The sequence below is a fragment of the Anabrus simplex genome, chromosome 10 (assembly GCF_040414725.1).
Source record: "Anabrus simplex isolate iqAnaSimp1 chromosome 10, ASM4041472v1, whole genome shotgun sequence".
NCBI lineage: Eukaryota > Metazoa > Arthropoda > Insecta > Orthoptera > Tettigoniidae > Anabrus > Anabrus simplex.
In genome coordinates this window covers 42832357-42853019 of record NC_090274.1, presented here as the reverse complement: position 1 = coordinate 42853019, position 20663 = coordinate 42832357, and the positions used below count along the sequence as shown (strand labels likewise).

The 20663-nt window shown below is 43.1% G+C and overlaps 1 protein-coding gene and 1 non-coding gene across 2 annotated transcripts in view; one reads left to right on the top strand and one right to left on the bottom strand.

The window, feature by feature from the left end:
- Window positions 1-20663, bottom strand: part of LOC136881791 (uncharacterized) — a 954543-nt gene that overhangs the window by 878804 nt on the left and 55076 nt on the right. The window lies entirely within an intron of this gene.
- On the top strand, window positions 8278-8396 carry LOC136882472 (5S ribosomal RNA). Its single transcript, XR_010861187.2, has one exon. It is a non-coding gene; the product is annotated as a 5S ribosomal RNA (ribosomal RNA).

Genomic DNA, 20663 nt, shown 5'->3' with positions numbered 1-20663 from the left:
CATGAGGACACATAAATCAAAAACTGAAAAAGTTAGAGTCGTGATAATTGGTATTTAGAAGATATTTTGCTATTAAAGAAACAAGTATTTTTTGCGGGAAAATTCACTTAAGGGGGGGGGGGGGAGTAGTGTGAAATGAAGTGAAAAAAGTAAATTATTTTTATGGGGATACTTATATCTCAAAACTGAAGGCAATGGACGTGAACATTGGTGTTTGGAATCACCTTTAAACATAAAGAAACAAGCCTTCTTGTAATTTTTTTTGTGGGGGGGGGGGGGGTGAGGGTGGCGGTAAATAAACTTAACGGCGGTGGGGTGTAGAAGGAGGTGAGACCTGTTGATTTTACTGTTCTTAATGTACTTATAAGTATCCTCCGTTGTTCAGGCGGCAGCGCGCCGGCCTCTCACAGCTGGGTTCCGTGGTTCAAATCCCGGTCACTCCATGTGACATTCGAGCTGGAAAAAACGGAGGCGGGACAGGTTTTTCTCCGGATACTCCGGTTTTCCCTGCCATAAGCCATTCCAGCAACACATAATAGTAATAATAATAATAATAATAATAATAATAATAATAATAATAATAATAATAATAATAATAATAATAATAATAATAATAATAATAATAATAATGTTCCGGACCGTCGTCAAATGTGCGGACCGCGCTGGAAACGGCTCCTGGACGGGTAATGACTAAGAATGCAGTCCGGCCGCGGGTTCAGTCCCGCCAAAGCACCCAATATGACACCACGCCGGATCTTCTGAAGGATTTTATACATATTAAAATGATTATAGGAAAAGATGGCAAAGATTTACGGACCCAACTGACCGGGAGGAATACCTGAGCCTAGCCCGGGAAGTACGAAATCGATTCCTGGAAAGGAAGATTGAAAAATGGGAGGAAACGTGCAGTAATCTAATAGAAAACGAGTTAGATCGGGAATTTCGGTGGATTCTCGCAGAAAACGAGTCTGATCGCGAATTTCGGCGGATTATATATCTAAAACAATAAGCATTCAATTATAAATTTCAGTATAATACCGTAGCGAAGCACGGGTATCTTGCTAGTATATATATATTTTTTAAAGGCCACAAAATGGTAAGTTTGTTATGCTTTCTCAGCGAATTTCGGCACAGAAGTAAAACTTGTCAGTTTACGAACTTAAATGCGGTAATGATAGTTTTTTTTTTTTTTTTTTTTTTTGAGATTTTGATTCTATACTATACAATAAAATGTTCGCCAAAGGAACAATATTACACAAACCAAAAACAAACAAACCCCATGGCACTACAGCTCTTGAAGGGCCTTGGTCTACCAAGCGACCGCTGCTCAGCCCGAAGGCCTGCAGATTACGAGGTGTCGTGTGGTCAGCACGACGAACCCTCTCGGCCGTTATTCTTGGCTTTCGAGACCTGGGCCGCTATCTCACTGTCAGATAGCTCCTCAGTTCTAATCACATAGGCTAAGTGGACCTCGAACCAGCCCTCAGGTCCAGGTAAAAATCCCTGACCTGGCCGGGAATCGAACCCGGGGCCTCGAGGTAAGAGGCAGGCACGCTACCCCTGCACCACGGGGCCGGCACAATATTACACATTTATTGAAATTAAAAAGAAATACGGCGTGATTATACAATTAAAACTATTTAGTGTTTGACTATACACTAAAAAAGTAACAGACAATAAAGAGACTGCCAGACTGACGAATGCACGCGGTAAGGTGGTGAATCGGTTACGTCTCAAAACTCACGAGTCTCAAAACTCACGGGCTATAATTAGTAACAAATAGTATCAAAACTCACGACTACAAACTGGTAGCAAAAGTAAACATTCTAATGAGTCTCAAAATTCACGAATACTCACAGCAGGTGCGTGCGATGACTGCAGGAGGGATGAGGTGCGCGGTGACTCACGCTTCCCTTCAACCCATGTTTTTCCACCGACTTACTGCAGTCACCCAGGTAGCAGATTACCTATAAGTTGTTCATCTAGTCTTTTCTTAAATAATTTAAGAGCCCCTGGGGGCCCTTTTTAGTCGTTTCTTATGACAGGCAGGGGATACTGTGAATGTTATTCTGCCACCCCAACCCACGGGGGAAAATTAATGGTTAGTGAATGAAAGAGACCGAGGTGTATTATTATCAGTATTTAAAAAAATATTTTGATGCTGTCTTAAATTTAATATAATGCATTTCTTACCTTTCACATAAATTTATAAAACTGGCATGTGGCCTCCAGGTTGGTCTGGTGCAGGTCTTTAGAGTTGACGCCGTAATAGGTGACCTGCGCATCTGTGAGGATGAAGCCCTACCGAAGATGAAGTCTAATGCTGAAGACGGCACAAACACCCAGTCCCCGAGCCATAGGAATTAACTAATGAAAGTTAAAATCTCCCACCCGACCGAAAACTGAACTCGGGACCCCTTGGACCAAAGGCCAGCATGCTAACCATTTATGCATGCAGCTGGACGACATAAAATTAAAGTAGGTATATTTCCCCCTGCTAGTTAAAATAAACTGTCAGTTGTTAGTACTGGGGCTTAGCTCCATAATGCGGCCAGAAGGCGGCATTTACTTGAATAAGGAATTTTATTTAGAGATATTAGATGCCAAGCCAGTTAATTCACTCATTTAGTTTCAACATTTGTATATTCATTTAGAAAAAGGCGTATTTCTAATTTTCGTAAGCGTTCATCTATTCGCTTATTTCAATCGGTTACCTACCAGACACATTTAAACCGAAAAAATATCCGTGTCGCATCCTATTATTCCGCGCGACATAACTGAATGATATTTGAAACTCATTCGATTATTTTATTTGATTATTTGTTCGATTATTTAAATAATCGGATGGAAGTTATTTGATTATTAAAAGTATTCGATTAACCCATCACTAATAGGGTGGACATTTGACCATTCAAAGTAGGACTGGCCCTGCTCGTGAGTTTTGAGACTGGTGCAGGTAGAGAAACTTCTTCTCGCTAATCCTCCTCCCGGAATTCGTGAGTTTTGAGACTAGTGAGTTTTGAAACTCGTGAGTTTTGAGACGACACGGGTGAATCATACCTCATTGTATATGACCTTAGCAAAAAAGTGTATAGGCCTGGTACCCTTGCTCATAGTACAGGCAAAGTCTCCAGTATTTGGTGTGGCGCCATACAAATCGATTAGCCGGAACGAAGGACATTTTGTGCGTATTTTCGCTAATAATTTTGGTAATGATTAAATAATATAAAGAAAATAATTATTTGATAAGACAACAGGGCTTGTACAAATGGCTTTTTTAAAATAATTCCTAGTTTCAGCCGGCTAAATTGGAATAAAAATGTAATGATGATGACGATGATGCTCGTTGTTTAAAGCAGCCTAACATCTAAGGTCATCGACCCTCTCTAAAAAGTAGGGGGGCGACTGCCCCCACTCGCCCCCCCCCCCCCTAATCGCCGCTACTGAATATTGGCGGATCACCCTGGATGATGTCCGCACTTTGGTTCCTGAGGTTTCCCCAAGCGCCGCTCACAACTTCTTGAACAGCATGGCGGCGAGCTGGTTATGACAAGGGCATACAAAAAAATGTTACAGCGTCTACAAAAATGCATCGACCGAAATGGTGATTATGTAGAAAACCAGCTCAATGTTCAAGATTTAAAATTATGTAAACCAACGTAGAAATAAACAGGTCTATGTATTTATAAAAAATAGGAGACCGTATATTTGGGATTACCTTCGTATATAAATAAGAAATTTAAATTTAAATAGGCCTATGTATACTATATGCGTCACACGAGAAATCGCGGCGGCTTATAGGTACGGCACGAGTAACATATACTACACTCTGACCTACAAATATTCGTCGTGACATACAGTGTGACCTCTCTGAAACAGGATACATGTTCACTGTTAATTTGTTCATATGCAGTACTTATAATTATGGTAGGCTAAATGTGTAACTAAAACACCGTTCCACTACCATTTTGAAGCTTCAGAACAGCATCTCATTTCGCAAGAATCATCGCGGACGGAACAGATGTTTATTGTCAGGCCTTGAGACTTGTGATACGCGCATGCGCGGGAGCCATGTATACCCCGCATCCACGCGACTTCTCGTCACACGACCTGGTACATGGAGTCAGACTTCGCTTGAAAGTTTCACGTGGACTACGATACATCAGAGAACTGTGTCACGCCAGAAGTTATTTTTTCAGGGGTTCGGCCACATCCGGAATCCGGTGGCCCCTGGACGACGGCTGATCCGGCGAGTGACGTCACAGCGCGGTGCGGGCTGCTAGTAATCTCACATGACCTTACGCTGGACAACTGCTCAGGCTTAACCTTACGGACCTCGGGTTCGATCGCAGGCCTAAGGGCGTTAACCGTACAGACACTAGTTCGAAGCGTAAGAGAATTGCCTTAACCTAACAGACTTCAAGTTCGATACCCCGGCTAATTGAAGGCTTAACGTTACTCTGACCACGCTTAACATAACTTAACCTCCCAGGACTTGGAGCTGAACTTGGAACAAGATGGCGGCTATAAGGCTTAATACGTATGCTTTTAGACTTCAAGTTCGATACCCGGGCTAACTGCAGGCCTAACGTTTCGCTGATCACGCGTTAACCACCGCCGAACCGCAGAAAAGCAACTACTCACGCCATGCAGACACACCCGTCCCATTGACATTTTAATGATTCGCAATATCTGAATTCCAGAATTAAGATCGAACATTTTTCATCTTTATTTATTAATATGGTGAAAATCCACACCTTGTTTCCAGTCATTCGATCGGGTCAGGAATGGAATGAATGAAGCCCACATCTAGCGGCGAGGATAGGAATTGTGCCGGCTGCCGAAGCCTGTCGCACTCCTCTGCGGCAATGATTAATGAATGAGAGATGAAAAGAAAGGGTATTGGAGAGTGTTACTGGAATGAAAGATGACAGAGAAAACTGGAGTACCCGGAGAAAAACCAATCCCGCCTCCGCTTTGTCCAGCACAAATCTCATATGGAGTGACCGGGATTTGAACCACGGAACCCAGCGGTGGAGGATCTTTATTTATTTATTTTATATTGAGGCTGAATCTAGCGTTTCGTGAAACTGATTCAAACGGGGTACCCTGTCTTTCTTTCTTATCGTTGTATACTTAAAACAAACACAGACTCTTACATATCTTGTGATGTGTTATAAAACACTATTTAAATTCACAATCTCGTGTTATTCGCGACGTGTATTTAAAAGAATGGTTTATAATCAATTACAGTGCCTTATAATTAGCCAGGTACTCATATTGTTTAAACCTATCATTTAGGGATATTTTCGTGGGTGTAGCCGTGAATGAGGGGTACAATCTCATAATAATTTGAGAACCTCTGCTTTAGAGAGAGCAGAGAAGATTTAGAGCAGGCTCATATGAGGTTAACAGAGGTTAACATAGAGAGAAGTGGAGATGAAGAATTGCTGCCAATCAGTCTTCGAATTGAGAATTAAGAAGAGAACCAACATGTTTAAATCAGAACACCATTCAATTGATTTCATGTCCGAACACCAACTCTACAACGCCCGAAAATGACATGTATTTATGTACTTATATATTTATTTATTTATTTGGGAAACGAAAGGAGCGAGATGCCGAATTACATAGTTCCGCAGAGAAATATACATTTACAATGGAGTAGCACAATGCCAACGTAAAAAATATAAATGAAATGCATCGAAGAAAAACTCAATTAATACGAAAACTAAAAGTTGACAAAGTCACCTCCGTACAGGCCATGAAGGCCCTTGGAGGAGTGGAAGGTAAAGGCTTCCACCATTGTTAACCGCGGCACATGATGGGGTAGAGTGGTTGGCTCTACGCCCGGCCGCCTTTGTCCCCAGGAATTAACCTGATACTCATTTTTGGTGCAGGCTGAGTGAACCTCGGGGCCATATGCACCTCCGGAAGTGGAAATCTCGTTTCTTAAATTTACGACTTCCTGACGGGGATTCGAACCCACGTCCTTCCGGGCGAACCGAGCACGCTTTTACCGCCTCGGCCAGACAGCCCCTCAATAAGAAAACTAGCAGAAGAAAATTATAAACAAGCATGATCTCTACAAATACAACGTACCGAGAAACGGAGATGTTGGCAAACCCAAGGGGTCATAGTGAACACTTTTGGAACAACTGGTATTCTATTTCTGTGAAGTTACTTCCGCTTTACAGTTTAGTGACCCACCATCCGTGAAGAAGATTTACAACCGTGTACTTTACTAACACTACCATGTCCTCACAGATGTCGCACGATGACAAGCCGTCATACGGTGCATGACTGTGTCTATCTGCTGTCGTATCGTGATGGGAACCATTTGTCACTGACGGTAATCAAGGTACATGCAATGCTCCTTAAACACTAAACCAAAGGAGGAAGAAAACACTGCTGAAGTTGCTGTTATCTATTCTGAAGACTAAATTAACAGTTCTAACCCTTCAGGAAAGCAACTCAGTGTTGAAAACATCCTAGGGATGATAATGACACGTGGTGGACTGATGACTGTTCGCTGGTAACTCAACCATATTCGGTCGATTCTATTAGCATTTTGCCTTTTGCTACAACTACGAGCGCTAATGTGAGTCATGAATGCATTGTTTCATTTAAGCACCACTACGAGCGCTAACGTGAATCATGAATGCATTGTTTCACTTAAGCACCACTACGAGCGCTAATGTAAACCATGAATGCATTGTTTCACTTAAGCACCACTACGAGAACTAATGTGAATCATGACCGGCCGAGATCATGAATGCAGAGTTTCACTTAAGCACCACTACGAGCGCTAATGTGAGTCATGAATGCATTGTTTCACTTAAGTAACATTACGAGCGCTAATGTGAGTCATGAATGCATTGTTTCACTTAATCACCACTACGAGAGCTAATATTAGTCAATGCAGAGTTTCAGTTAAGCACCACTATGAGAGCTAATGTTAGTCAATCCATTGTTACACCTAATCACCACTACGGGCGCTAATGTTAGTCAATGCAGAGTTTCACGCACCACTACGAGAGCTAATATTAGTCGATGCATTCTTACACTTAAGCACCACTACGAGAGCTAATATTAGTCAATGCATTCTTACACTTAAGCACCACTACGAACGCTAAAGTTAGTCAATGCAGAGTTTCACTTAAGCACCACTATGAGAGCTAATGTTAGTCAATGCAGAGTTTCACTTAATCACCACTACGGGCGCTAATGTTAGTCAATGCACTGTTTCACTTAAGCACCACCACGAGAGCTAATGTTAGTCAATGCAGAGTTTCACTTAAGCACCACTACGGGTGCTAATGTTAGTCAATGCATTCTTACACTTAAGCACCACCACGAGAGCTAATGTTAGTCAATGCAGAGTTTCACTTAAGCAACACTACGAGAGCTAATGTTAGTCAATGCAGAGTTTCACTTAAGCACCACTACGAGAGCTAATGTTAGTCAATGCAGAGTTTTACTTAATCACCACTACGGGTGCTAATGTTAGTCAATGCATTCTTACACTTAAGCACCACTGCGAGAAGTAATGCTAGTCAATGCAGTTTCATTTAAGCACCACCACGAGAGGTAGTGTTAGTCAATGCAGAGTTTCACTTAAGCACCACTACGAGAGGCAATGTTAGCCAATGCAGAGTTTCACTTAAGCACCACTACGAGAGGTAATGTTAGTCAATGCATTGTTAAGCATCACTATGAGAGCTAATGTTAGTCAATGCATTCTTACACTTAAGCACCACTATGAGACTAAAGTTAGTCAATGCAGAGTTTCACGTAAGCCCTTATAACTATATTCGGTGTGGATATTTTTCAAAAATCAAGAAAAGACGTGGGAATGCATTACAGAAATAATTATGTAAATAAGTTAATTTGGCTAGGATTTGAATAAAAACGGAAACGAGTAAATAAACAAAGCGATTTTAGACTTTTTCAGGAACTGCATTTAGGCCGAACGGGATTTTCGAAATCTGTTTCCTCGTTTGATACAGGTATCCAGGACTCACAAACTGAAACCTGTCCGGGCCCTTTAGCCCTTCAACTTTCGGCACAACTGAGGAAAGTGCTTAAATTTACATTTTTCGTAGTACGGGAACCAATTCTTTGCTAAGATATTTTTTTCAACATTAATGTCTACTTAAAAGTCAAATTAATTGGGGCGAGTGGACACGATGTGGTGATTAACATGGATATGTTTGTGGGCTTATAGTCTATCGGGAATTAGAGACGTCAGTTTCCTGACCCCATTCTTACCATGGTGCCAACGGCCATACTATCTTGAATACACCGGTTGTCGTCCGATCACCGCAGTTAAGCAACATTGGGCGTGGTCAGTACTTGGATGGATGACCGCTTGGGAACACCACGTGCCGTTGGCTCAATTCGCTTTTGCCGGCCCCGTGGTGTAGGGGTAGCGTGCATGCCTCTTGCCAGGGTTTCAATTCTCGGCCAGGTCAGGGATTTTTACCTGCATCTGAGGGCTGGTTAGAGGTCCACTCAGCCTACGTGATTAGAATTGAAGAGCTTTCTGACAGTGAGATAGCGGCCCCGGTCTAGAAAGCCAAGAATAACGTCCGAGAGGATTCGTCGTGCTGACCACACGACACCTCGTAATCTGCAAGCCTTAGGGCTGAGCAGCGGTCGTTTGGTAGGCCAAGGTCCTTCAAGAGCTGAAGTGCCATGGGGTTTAGGGATTTTATTGTTACCATGGCAACTAGTGTTCGTAGTCTATGTACACCAGGTCAGCAGCACCATCTTCTCACTCTGCACTTTCTTCCCGTAACTAAGAGCTTGAGAAAATCTCGTATCAAGTGAACCACGCTCTGCTACCAGTGGTATCTATGTACACCAGGTCAGCAGCACCATCTTCTCACTCTGCACTTTCTTCCTGTAACTAAGAGCTTGAGAAAATCTCGTATCAAGTGAACCCCGTTCCACTAATCATATAAACGGGATTGTAAATAATGGGTACTGATAGTATTTAGGGATACTATTTAGGGGTTGTAGTAAGGATGTAAGGCAGAGGGCTTGTAAGTCTCTGGTAAAAACCCAACTAGAATATGGTTCCAGTGTATGCGACCCTCACCAGGATTATTTGATTCGAGAACTGGAAAGAATCCAAAGGAAAGCAGCTCGATTTCTTCTGCGTGATTTCCGACAAGAGTAGCGTTGAGAAAATATTGCAAAGTTTAGGTTGAGAAGACTTGGAAGTAAGTAAGTAAGTAGTCCGTCCCCGCGGTGTAGGGGGCAACGCGTCCGCCTGTCATCCGGTGGCCCCGGGTTCGATTCCAAGCCGGGTCAGGGGGTTTTTAATTGTAAATTATTAATATCCCTGGCCTGGGGGCTGGGTGTTTGTGTCGTCCTTTCCTCACATTTAACACTTTATACTTCCGCAATTTCCAAATACACGCAGGTTCCTAACATATTGTGTAAGTAGGGACAAAAGATCTTTCTATGTCGACGCCCTAAACAAATAGCATAATTTTTAAGAAAGTAAGTAATTCGTCTTTATTCGTGGGCGAAGTTAGGGCTCAAGTCCCTCTCTTACACTTAACCATAACACTTAAAATAATTAACAAAGCAAAGTCATCTCCGTACAGGCCATGAAGGCCCTTGGAGGAGTGGAAGGTAAAGGCTTCCACCATTGTTAACCTCGGCACGTGATGGGGTAGAGTGGTTAGCTCTACGCCCGGCCGCCTTTGCCCCCAGGAATTAACCTGGTACTCATTTTTGGTGTAGGCTGAGTGAACCTCAGGGCCATATCCCTTTCAGACCGTGTACGCACAATAGTGCGCGTTCGTATTTTATTTATTTCTGAGCTTATTTGACGTTTTCTTGGCGCTAGACCGAACTGCAGTGCTTGTAAGGGACACGTAGCATGTACTTTAGCTGTTTTTATTTAGTACTTGACCACCAGGGGGAAGGAAGAAGAGTTTAAAAATACAGTTCATTAGCAAGATGGCGGGAAGCAGTAATGCCTAAAGTAAGTATTTATTTATTGCATCTAGAAGCTTTACTGAATATCAGAATATAATCAATGAAGTGTGTAAATTGTGTATCAAACGTAAATTGTGAACTTACAACATCGTACTTAATGCCATAAGGTTTTGAATGTTGATACGCACATATGTGCGGGCTAGGTTTCCTTACAGGCAATGCATGCAGGAGTGCTGGGTGCTGTCACAAAAACGACTGTGAAAGCAAAACTCGTACTCTACATGAGAAATGTAATGTATAAGATTTTAAGTGTTTAAAATCGTTCCATACTGTAAAGTAGAACATTTGATCATGCACTTGTGCATATTCAGATGTACTGAGTTGATTTTTTTTTTTGCAAGTAGTGAATGAAGTCCTGACACGCACAATTGTGCGGGTGCTTCTTTTCAGATGTTAATTTTTATTTTGTGGAATAAACTAAAAATATATGTATTTAAGAGCATTTTAGTCAGTTTTTGACATACAAACAAAATTCACACCGCCAGTTTTCTTTCAGTTCTGAAAGGGATATGCACCTCCGGAAGTGGAAATCTCGTTTCTTAAATTTTACGACTTCCTGACGGGGATTCGAACCCACGTCCTTCCGAGCGAACCGAGGACGCCTTTACCGCCTCGGCCAGGCAGCCCCTAAAATAATTAACAGATATATAATTTTTAAATACAACAAATTTAAATAATAATACAGTAGCCTACTAACAGCAAATATGGAGATAGTAATAATAGAAATAATTATAGATTGTACAACATCACAATATAAATGAACATGATAATAATAAAACTAACACTAGTAATAATAAAAGAAGGAAACACAGTAAAAACCTACCTAGCAAATACATTTCTATTTTTTTATGAAAATAAGCTCGTTCACACATCGAACAAGTCAGATACAAGTATTCAGCAAGTGATTTCGGTAAGCCATCTTAAATCTCCTACGAGAACGCGGATCCCTAATGGTAGCAGGGAGGTTATTCCACAGCCTAGCGGCAGTGACTACAAAGGAGCGGTTGTAAGCCCTGAGAGATATTGTTAAACGGGAGACAGATCGTGTATCGTGGTTATGATAGGAGGAGAGGTAATTAAAGTTTGATGAGAGATAATTCGGTACACCTGAGTTTAGAATTCCATGCAGAAGGGACAACATGTGGAGACTGCGACGCTCATGAACACGGGACGAGCTGCTCGACTAAAGTGGTATGTTCCGAGCTGTCAGTGGAGAGATGGTATGGAAGATATTAGAAGACGAGTAAGTTTAAGTGGGTTTTTTTAAAAGTACGAAAGATCACGATGTCAAGATAAAGATGGAATTCAAGAGGATAAATAAATTGGGGCGAGCATTCGTTTATATGAAGAGGAGCTAGGGATTGGAATAATTTACCAAGGGAGATATTTGAAATAATTTAAGGTATACAAGTGATTGGGTGTTGCCATCTGGGTGAGAGCACTAAATGCAAACCAGTGGTGAATGAATGATCATAGATCTCAAGATACTAGATATCGCAAGGGTGTATTCTGCCCGAAGGCAGGTCCGAACCTCCGCAGAGGTGTGCCCGAGTCGGGGTTTACGTACGGTAGGATGGCCAGTCCTTTCCGCTCCTCCATTCCCTTACCCCCACCAACAGCGCGTGGCAACCCATCCAAAACCTGACCACGCCCAATGTTGCTTAACTTCGGAGAAGTCATAGGATCCGGTGTTTCAACACCGCTACGGCCGTTTCAAGATACAGGATGGGCAAAATAAAACTGGCTTTGAAAATATTTACAATAGAACTGACGCGGGATTGAGCCTTGTTAGTGAACATCACAGAAGATGCACGAAATGGCCTCATCTGAAGAATTGAAAGAACAGAGGATCCTAAAGTCCTGACTCCACTCCACTCAGAACTCAACACGAGAAGCTTCGTCTGAACGCTTTAACGCACGCACAACAGTAAATTTGTAAGGATACTGCACCCTTTAGTCGAGATATTCTTCTTCTTCCTCATTCTCCTCTTTGCCTACCGCTTTTCCAACACCTGTGGGGTCGCGGGTGCCAAATGCGTCGCACATGTGGATATGGCCCTGTTTTACGGATGGATGCCCTTCCTGACGCCAACCCTATTTGGAGGGATGTAATCACTATTGCGTGTTTCTGTGGTGGTTGGTAGTGTACTGTGTTGTGTTGTGTTGTGTGATTATGAAGAGGAGAGTGTTGGGACGGACGCAAACATCCATTCAGCCAACGAGTCGGAAATTTGTAAGGATACACATGCAGGTTCCTTTTGATAGTGCTTCTACACGACCGTCTCTTCATTCCCACTTGCACAGATAAACGGCGCTGAGATTTCGTCCCAATTAGCATCCAGGCTTTCATTCACTCGAGCAGTGTTCTCTAGTGTTCGAACACTTTTCGGATAGTTACGGTTTTTATTCGCTACAGAGCCCTTTTCACGCCATTTTGCCACTAAGTTTTGCATTCCATACATTGCTGGATATTTTACCAAAGCACTTCCAGTCTTAAACTCTTGCGCAAACAGTTCCGCGAAGGTTTTCCACGACTCGTGCTTCGCGCAACACTCGACAATGAGCACACGCTGCTTTATGTCGAGCACCATTTTGTGTTGCGTTCAGCTGGACACTAAACTCGTTCGATGCATCTTTCCATGCCACTCTATCCTGCGCTAAACTTTTCATTTCTACGTAACTGCTGCATCTTACATCTACTGTAATCTGCTTGTCATGTTCATACCTTCGTCTACCCCTACCGTTCTTACCCCATACACTTCTCTCAAATACCAACTGGAGAAGTTCTGAGAGTAATAAAAAGTGTCCTATCATTCTATCACTTCTCGTCAAATTTAGCGAAATCTACGTCCTCTCACCAATTCCGTTCAGTATCTCTTCATTCGTGATTCGATCTATCCATCTCACCTTCAGCACTCTTCTGTAACACCACATTTAAAAAGCTTCTATTCTCTTTCTTTCTGAGCTAGTTATCGTCCATGTTTCATTTCCATACAATGCCACGCTCCACACGAAAGTCTTCAAAACATCTTCCTAATTGCTATATCAATGTTTGAAGTGAGCAAATTTCTGTTCTCAAGAAAGGCCTTCCTTGCTTGAGCTAGTCTGCATTTTATGTCCTCCTTAATTCTGCCATCGTTAGTTATTTTTACTACCCAAGTAACAATATTCATCTACTCCTTTTAATACACCAACTGTCGTAGCCGTATTGAAACACCGGATCCCGTGAGATCTCCGAAGTTAAGCAACATTGGGCGTGGTCAAGATTTGGATGGGTTGCCACGCACTGGAATGGAAGAGCTGAAAGGAACTGGCCACCTACTGTACGTAAACTCCGGCTCAGGCACACCTCTGCGGAGGTTCAGACCTGCCTTCGGGCAGCATACACCCTTATCCTTTAATACTTCATTTCCTAATCTAATATTACCTGCATCACCTAATGCGTTCCATTACTTTTGTTTCTTATTCATTTTCATCCTGTACTTATCCAAGACTCTGTCCACACCATTCATAAATTTCTCTTGATCTTCTGCAGTCTCATACAAAATAACAGTATCATCAGCAATTCTCAGGGGTTTGATTTCCTCTCCTTGGATTGTGATTCCGTTCCCAAATTCCTCTTTGATTACCTTTACTGGCTGTTCTATATAAACACTGTAAAGGAGGGCGGACACATTGCAGCCTTCCATCCCTCCTTTTTTGATTGTCGACTCCCTTTTCGAAGCCCTCGATTCTTATCATTGCAGACTGATGTTTATAAAAAAAATTGTAGATAATTCTTCATTCTCGGTATCTGAACCCGATCACCTTCAGAATCTCAAATAGCTTGGTCCAATCGATATCACGTTTGCCAGCATTTCCTGTGATGAACAGTTCTCCTATTCATTAACAAAGGTCAGTTCCACGTCAGTCTTTTAAATAGTTCCCAGGTCAGTTTTATTTTGCCCACCCGGTAGAACGGAAACATGTATAGGGGCGAAGAAGATTATCCTGGCCAAGGAACCTCCGAGCATTGGTTTGACCTTCAGGATACAGGTGTCGCTAAACAAAAACCAAAAAAACTAAAATTATGGACGATCGTTGGCAACTTTCTGCAAAGAAACGGTCCGAGAAGAAAAAGATTGCCCACCATCTCTTACAATCAACAACAACAACAATAATAATATGTTTTATTTATTTTGACAAAGTTAGGGATGTGCTCCCTTTCTCACACTTAACCTAGAAGACTGTTAGTAGAGATGGCTGAAAAATAACGTATCAGTTACTTTGTCACAGTTATATGCCCGTCACAGTTACAAATGTAACGACGACTAAAAATAACAGGTTGCCGAGTAACGACGACAGAATAACGTACTAGTTAAAACAACAACTCGGAGGTGGAAATTGTCACTAGTAGCAGCTTAGCGACACAGAATGTGACCTTAGCGTTCAGATAGTATGCATGTCTTCCAAATGAGAGCGCTTTCGTAGGAGATTGCTTTAAGTCAAATACACTGGGATGTATAATATACTCTATAGTGCATTTGTTTAAGTTGCTGCTGTCATCTGGTAACTAAAGTGTAAACTGTTAAGCCGGCTTTACATATACGAGTAGGAAACGCGTTTACATTTATGGTGCTTACTCGTATAAGAGTACAGTTTCCAATATGGCTCCAAGCAGACGAAAACGTCTTGCTATGGCTGGTATCTTGGTGTTGTGTTTTAAAACAAGACAACAGAATGAAGCGAAAAAAATCAGGAGCTTTTGGGTTAAAGAATCCTTGAAGAAAAGACCCGTTTTTGGAATACAGGAACATTTACTAGTTGATTTATTAAACGAGGGAGGAGATGGTTATAGAGACTTCTTAAGGATGGATTTTAGTACATTTGAAATGTTGTACCTTTTGGTAAGTGGACGAAATGACTTTTATAATACCGGTACCGATATGCTAAATACTGGCATATTATTAGTAATTAATTTTTTCTAGGTTGCCCCTCATATCCCCAAAGAAAACACTCAGATGAGAAGTTGTATCAATTCTCAGCTGCAACTGGCAGTGACTCAGATTTTTAGCTACTGGAGATAGCTTCAAATCATTAGAATTCTTGACGCGTATATCAGCCTCAACTATTTCCTTGTTCATTCCAAAAGTTATTGATTTTCTTTTCAACTAGATCCGTAGTTATGTTTAACTTCAAAGGCCTTATTTCTCGCATTGATGTCCCGATATTGAGAACACTTAACATTCCACAGGCACTCCGCTCTGTAGTATAAATTAATGAACTCCTCCAGATTTTCACGAGACATCCTACAGTATTTAGTCTCCGCCATTTTTAAAACAGTCTAACTCGGATGCAAGTCGGAAGCCTCTCTACTTTGATTGCTATTCGTATACGAGCTACGAGTACGTACGAGTCATCGTTTACATTTACGATTTATTATCCGAGTCAGTCCGAGTAGCCTACTCGTATAAGAGTTACTCGTAAATGTAAAGCCGGCTTTATGACATATTCAACTGCTCAGGGGTAATCGTTGACTCACACGTCGCGCAGGGCTACCTACATTATAATATTGTAAGTTACACCCGTATAATTTTTTCTTGTACCATAAATCAATTAGTATGCTAAGTTTACATATTGATATTATAAATGACATTATTATAGATAACATAACATTTCTTCATTTTACTTAATCGATCCTCTTTCACCGGTTTGTGTCGAGGTTTGGCAGGAAGCGCATCACGTTTTCTTGTCTTCTATCCTTGATTGGGGCATTGTCAAACTCACTCCTTCAAATTTCAGAAAAGACACTATGTTGACCTCTCATCTCATGCGCTGTCTGCCTCTCGTTAACTGTATAGCAAATAGGAATGGGTATTTTGCTGCACCGACTTTCAACAGTGTAGTGTTGTGTGCGCGTATGTACGAGTGAATGAATGGGACTTCGCAACACAGCTGTAAGGAGACAAGCTTGAAACCGTAACCGGGCTGTGACCAATAAACGTTGGACGTTATGTTTGAATGTTGCCTTAACACAGGGCCTCTCAAACGCCCAAACTCTCACGCGTGCAGAGCGAGGTGCATAGGCTCTGTGCACTGTGCATCGGTACGCTTCGCCTCAACTCGGCTTGACTCGGATGGTGTAGTGTGCTGAGAGCGACGAAGCGTTTGATGGTAGACGACGTGTTTATCAGTGAAATAGATAAGCGCACGACTACAACATAATAATGGAGCAACCTGTTTCGAAGAAAGCAAAGACTTCCGAAAGTCCATTTTAATCGAACTGGGAACTTTCGTTGTTTTTTTTTTTGTTTTTTTGGTTTTTTTTTGTTTGTCGTGACGATAACGCCAAATGCTTAATCTGTGGGACGATAATTACGTGCGTAAGAAAATCGTCTATTGAAAGACACTACAACAGACTACATTCGGAAAATTATTGTGAAATCATAGGAGACGTCAGAGAGAAAGAATTAAGGAAGTTGAAACAGCTTGAAGAAGATCATTCTATATCCACAAATGAGGTTTGTTCCAGTACTGTAGCATTTTCATTTTGGTTACAGGTTCTGCATTTTTTAAAAATTATGTTTACATTCCTCTCAAACATGTATGTGTATTTCTAATTCACTTTTTTAATTTTTTTAATAGACTAACACTGGTAACCTTGTCCCGTACAACTGTGCGTCTCCGCTCACCACACGTAAACATTTCGCAGTGGGGGAGAAACAGCAGTGAAGGTGAGGAACGCGGAGACAGGCCGAACGGGGAGACAGGTGTAGGGAGAGAGGAGTGGGGGGTCTGCACTCTGGTCAACCAAGCGAAGTCGTCTTTTGCACCGTGCACAGTGCATGCACCACGCGCATGCACCCTGAGAGGCCCTGCCTTAACAGTTACTTTATTGTAACAGTTACACAAAAATAACCGTTTGTCACACCTCTAATTGTTAGTAATAATTACTAATGACAATAATATGATAAACAATATTAACAATAATAACAGAACGAGTGCAGTATAATAAAATACTAAAACGTAGTGATATTAAGGAAGAAATCATATCAAACACACGTCGCGGTATTGCAATTGACCTATCTAAGGTGTTTGATAGGGTAGATCATTGAAGACTACTGGCAAAAATGAGTGCAGTTGGACTAGACAAAAGAGTGACTGAATGGGTGGCTATACTTCTAGAAAGTAGAACTCAGGGAAGAGTAGGCGAAGCTTTATCTGACCCTGTAATAATTAAGAGGGGAATCCCTCAAGGCAGTATTATTGGACCTATATGTTTTCTTATATATATCAAAGAAAAAAAATGAAATGGCGTATGGCTTTTAGTGCCGGGAGTGTCCGAGGACAAGTTCAGCTCGCCAGATGCAGGTCTTTTTGATTTGACTCCCGTGGGCGACCTGCGCGTCGTGATGAGGATGAAATGATGATGAAGACGACACATACACCCAGCCCCCGTACCAGAGAAATTAACCAATTAAGGTTAAAATTTCCGACCCTGCCGGGAATCAAACCCGGGACCCCCGTGGCCAGAGGCCAGCACGCTAACCATTTAGCCATGAAGCCGGACATATATACTGACTGACAGAGCAAATGCAACACCAAGAAGGAGTGGTCAGAATTTTATGCCAATTGCAGGGTAGACTGACGTCACTGAGGTATGCTCATGATGTGAAATGCGCCGCTGTGCTGCGCACGTAGCGAACGATAAATGGGACACGGCGTTGGCGAATGGCCCACTTCGTACCGTGATTTCTCAGCCGACAGTCATTGTAGAACGTGTTGTCGTGTGCCACAGGACACGTGTATAGCTAAGAATGCCAGGCCGCCGTCAACGGAGGCATTTCCAGCAGACAGACGACTTTACGAGGGGTATGGTGATCGGGCTGAGAAGGGCAGGTTGGTCGCTTCGTCAAATCGCAGCCGATACCCATAGGGATGTGTCCACGGTGCAGCGCCTGTGGCGAAGATGGTTGGCGCAGCGACATGTGGCACGTGCGAGGGGTCCAGGCGCAGCCCGAGTGACGTCAGCACGCGAGGATCGGCGCATCCGCCGCCAAGCGGTGGCAGCCCCGCAAGCCACGTCAACCGCCATTCTTCAGCATGTGCTGTTCCAATATCGACCAGAACAATTTCCCGTCGATTGGTTGAAGGAGGCCTGCACTCCCGGCGTCCGCTCAGAAGACTACCATTGACTCCACAGCATAGACGTGCACGCCTGGCATGGTGCCGGGCTAGAGCGACTTGGATGAGGGAATGGCGGAACGTCGTGTTCTCCGATGAGTCACGCTTCTGTTCTGTCAGTGATAGTCACCGCAGACGAGTGTGGCGTCGGCGTGGAGAAAGGTCAAATCCGGCAGTAACTGTGGAGCGCCCTACGGCTAGACAACGCGGCATCATGGTTTGGGGCGCTATTGCGCATGATTCCACGTCACCTCTAGTGCGTATTCAAGGCACGTTAAATGCCCACCGCTACGTGCAGCATGTGCTGCGGCCGGTGGCACTCCCGTACCTTCAGGGGCTGCCCAATGCTCTGTTTCAGCAGGATAATGCCCGCCCACACACTGCTCGCATCTCCCAACAGGCTCTACGAGGTGTACAGATGCTTCCGTGGCCAGCGTACTCTCCGGATCTCTCACCAATCGAACACGTGTGGGATCTCATTGGACGCCGTTTGCAAACTCTGCCCCAGCCTCGTACGGACGACCAACTGTGGCAAATGGTTGACAGAGAATGGAGAACCATCCCTCAGGACACCATCCGCACTCTTATTGACTCTGTACCTCGACGTGTTTCTGCGTGCATCGCCGCTCGCGGTGGTCCTACATCCTACTGAGTCGATGCCGTGCGCATTGTGTAACCTGCATATCGGTTTGAAATAAACATCAATTATTCGTCCGTGCCGTCTCTGTTTTTTCCCCAACTTTCATCCCTTTCGAACCACTCCTTCTTGGTGTTGCATTTGCTCTGTCAGTCAGTGTATATATCAATGATAATATGTAAAGAAGTGGAATCAGAGATGAGGTTTTTTTCAGATGATGTTATTCTGTACAGAGTAATAAATAAGTTACAAGATTGTGAGCGGCTGCCGGGTGACCTCGATAATGTTGTGAGATGGACAGTGGGCAATGGTATGATGATAAACGGGGTTAAAAGTCAGGTTGTGAGTTTCACAAATAGGAAACGTCCGCTCAGTTTTAATTACTGCGTCGATGGGCTGAACGTTCCTTTTGGGGATCATTAATATAAGGAGTCCGCCTCTGTGGTGTAGTGGTTAGCGTGATTAGCTGCCACCCCCGGAGATTCGGGTTCGATTCCCGGCTCTGCCACGACATTTGAAAAGTGGTATGAGGGCTGGAACGGGGCCCACTCAGCCTCGGGAGGTCAACTGAGTAGAGGTGGTTTCGATTCCCACCTCAGCCATCCTGGAAGTGGTTTTCCGTGGTTGGTATTGTACCTAACATAAGGCCACGGCCGCTTCCTTCCCTCTTCCTTGCCTATCCCTTCCACTCTTCCCATCCCTCCACAAGGCCCCTGTTCAGCATAACAGGTGAGGCCGCCTGGGCGAGGTACTGGTCATTCTCCCCAGTTGTATCCCCGACCAAGAGTCTGAAGCTCCAGGACACTTCCCTTGAGGCGGTAGAGGTGGGATCCCTCGCTGTGTCCGAGGGAAAAGCCGACCCTGGAGGGTAAACAGATGATGATGATAATATAAGGAAAGATCTTCATTGGGGTAATCGCATAAATATGATTGTAAATAAAGGGTACCGATCTCTGCAAATGGTTGAGGGTATTTAGGGGTTGTAGTAAGGATAAATGGAAGAATGAATATGAAGAAGAAAATGATCTATGGAACGAAGAGGGAAATAATGATGGAGGAAAAGTAAGAGGAAGTGTTTTCAGGTCAAAACTTGATTCATGCACATTTACCTATTATATCGACACAGGCATGTTGAAAAGCTGAGCTGCTGGAAATGCATCTGACGTCCACTGGTAAGAGATTGTATTGTCGAGCTGCGGTAACGGTGAATGATTTCGTGCATATTGTTGTTCTGCGTGCAGGAAGGGATAAACAAATGGTGCTGCAGGATCGGGTATTTTTGTTTATGGTCTGCAAGGAGAAGTTTGATGCGATCACGGAGATACATTTTTTTACAAATTGTTTAATGTCGGATCGACACAGATAGGTCTTATGTCGACGATGGGATAGGAAAAGCCTAGGAGTGGGAATGAATCGGCCGTGGTCTTAATGAAAGTACAGCCTGATATGAAAATGGGAAACCACGGAAATCCATCTTCAGGGCTGCCGACAGTGGGGTTCGAACCCACTATCTCCCGGATGCAAGCTCACAGATGCGCACCCCTAACCGCACGACCAACTCGCCCGATGATTACGGGGATAGGCTGCTTGATATATTTTAAGAATATAATACAAAACAAAGAGCATGAAGTGTGCGTCAATCTTGCAGGCGAAGTCACCCGAGCCGCGTATGTGACTGTGTGACATGGTCAGCGTAACGAAGCCCACAGATAAATCTTACAGAAGCATTCTTAGCACACTGTAATTTCCATCCCCATTCTACTCCTAGGTTGTTGTAAACTATATCTCAAGAATCAAAATGAGGTAATGCGAGTGAAAAACAAGAATTTTCTTTAGTTTAAAAGTGAAA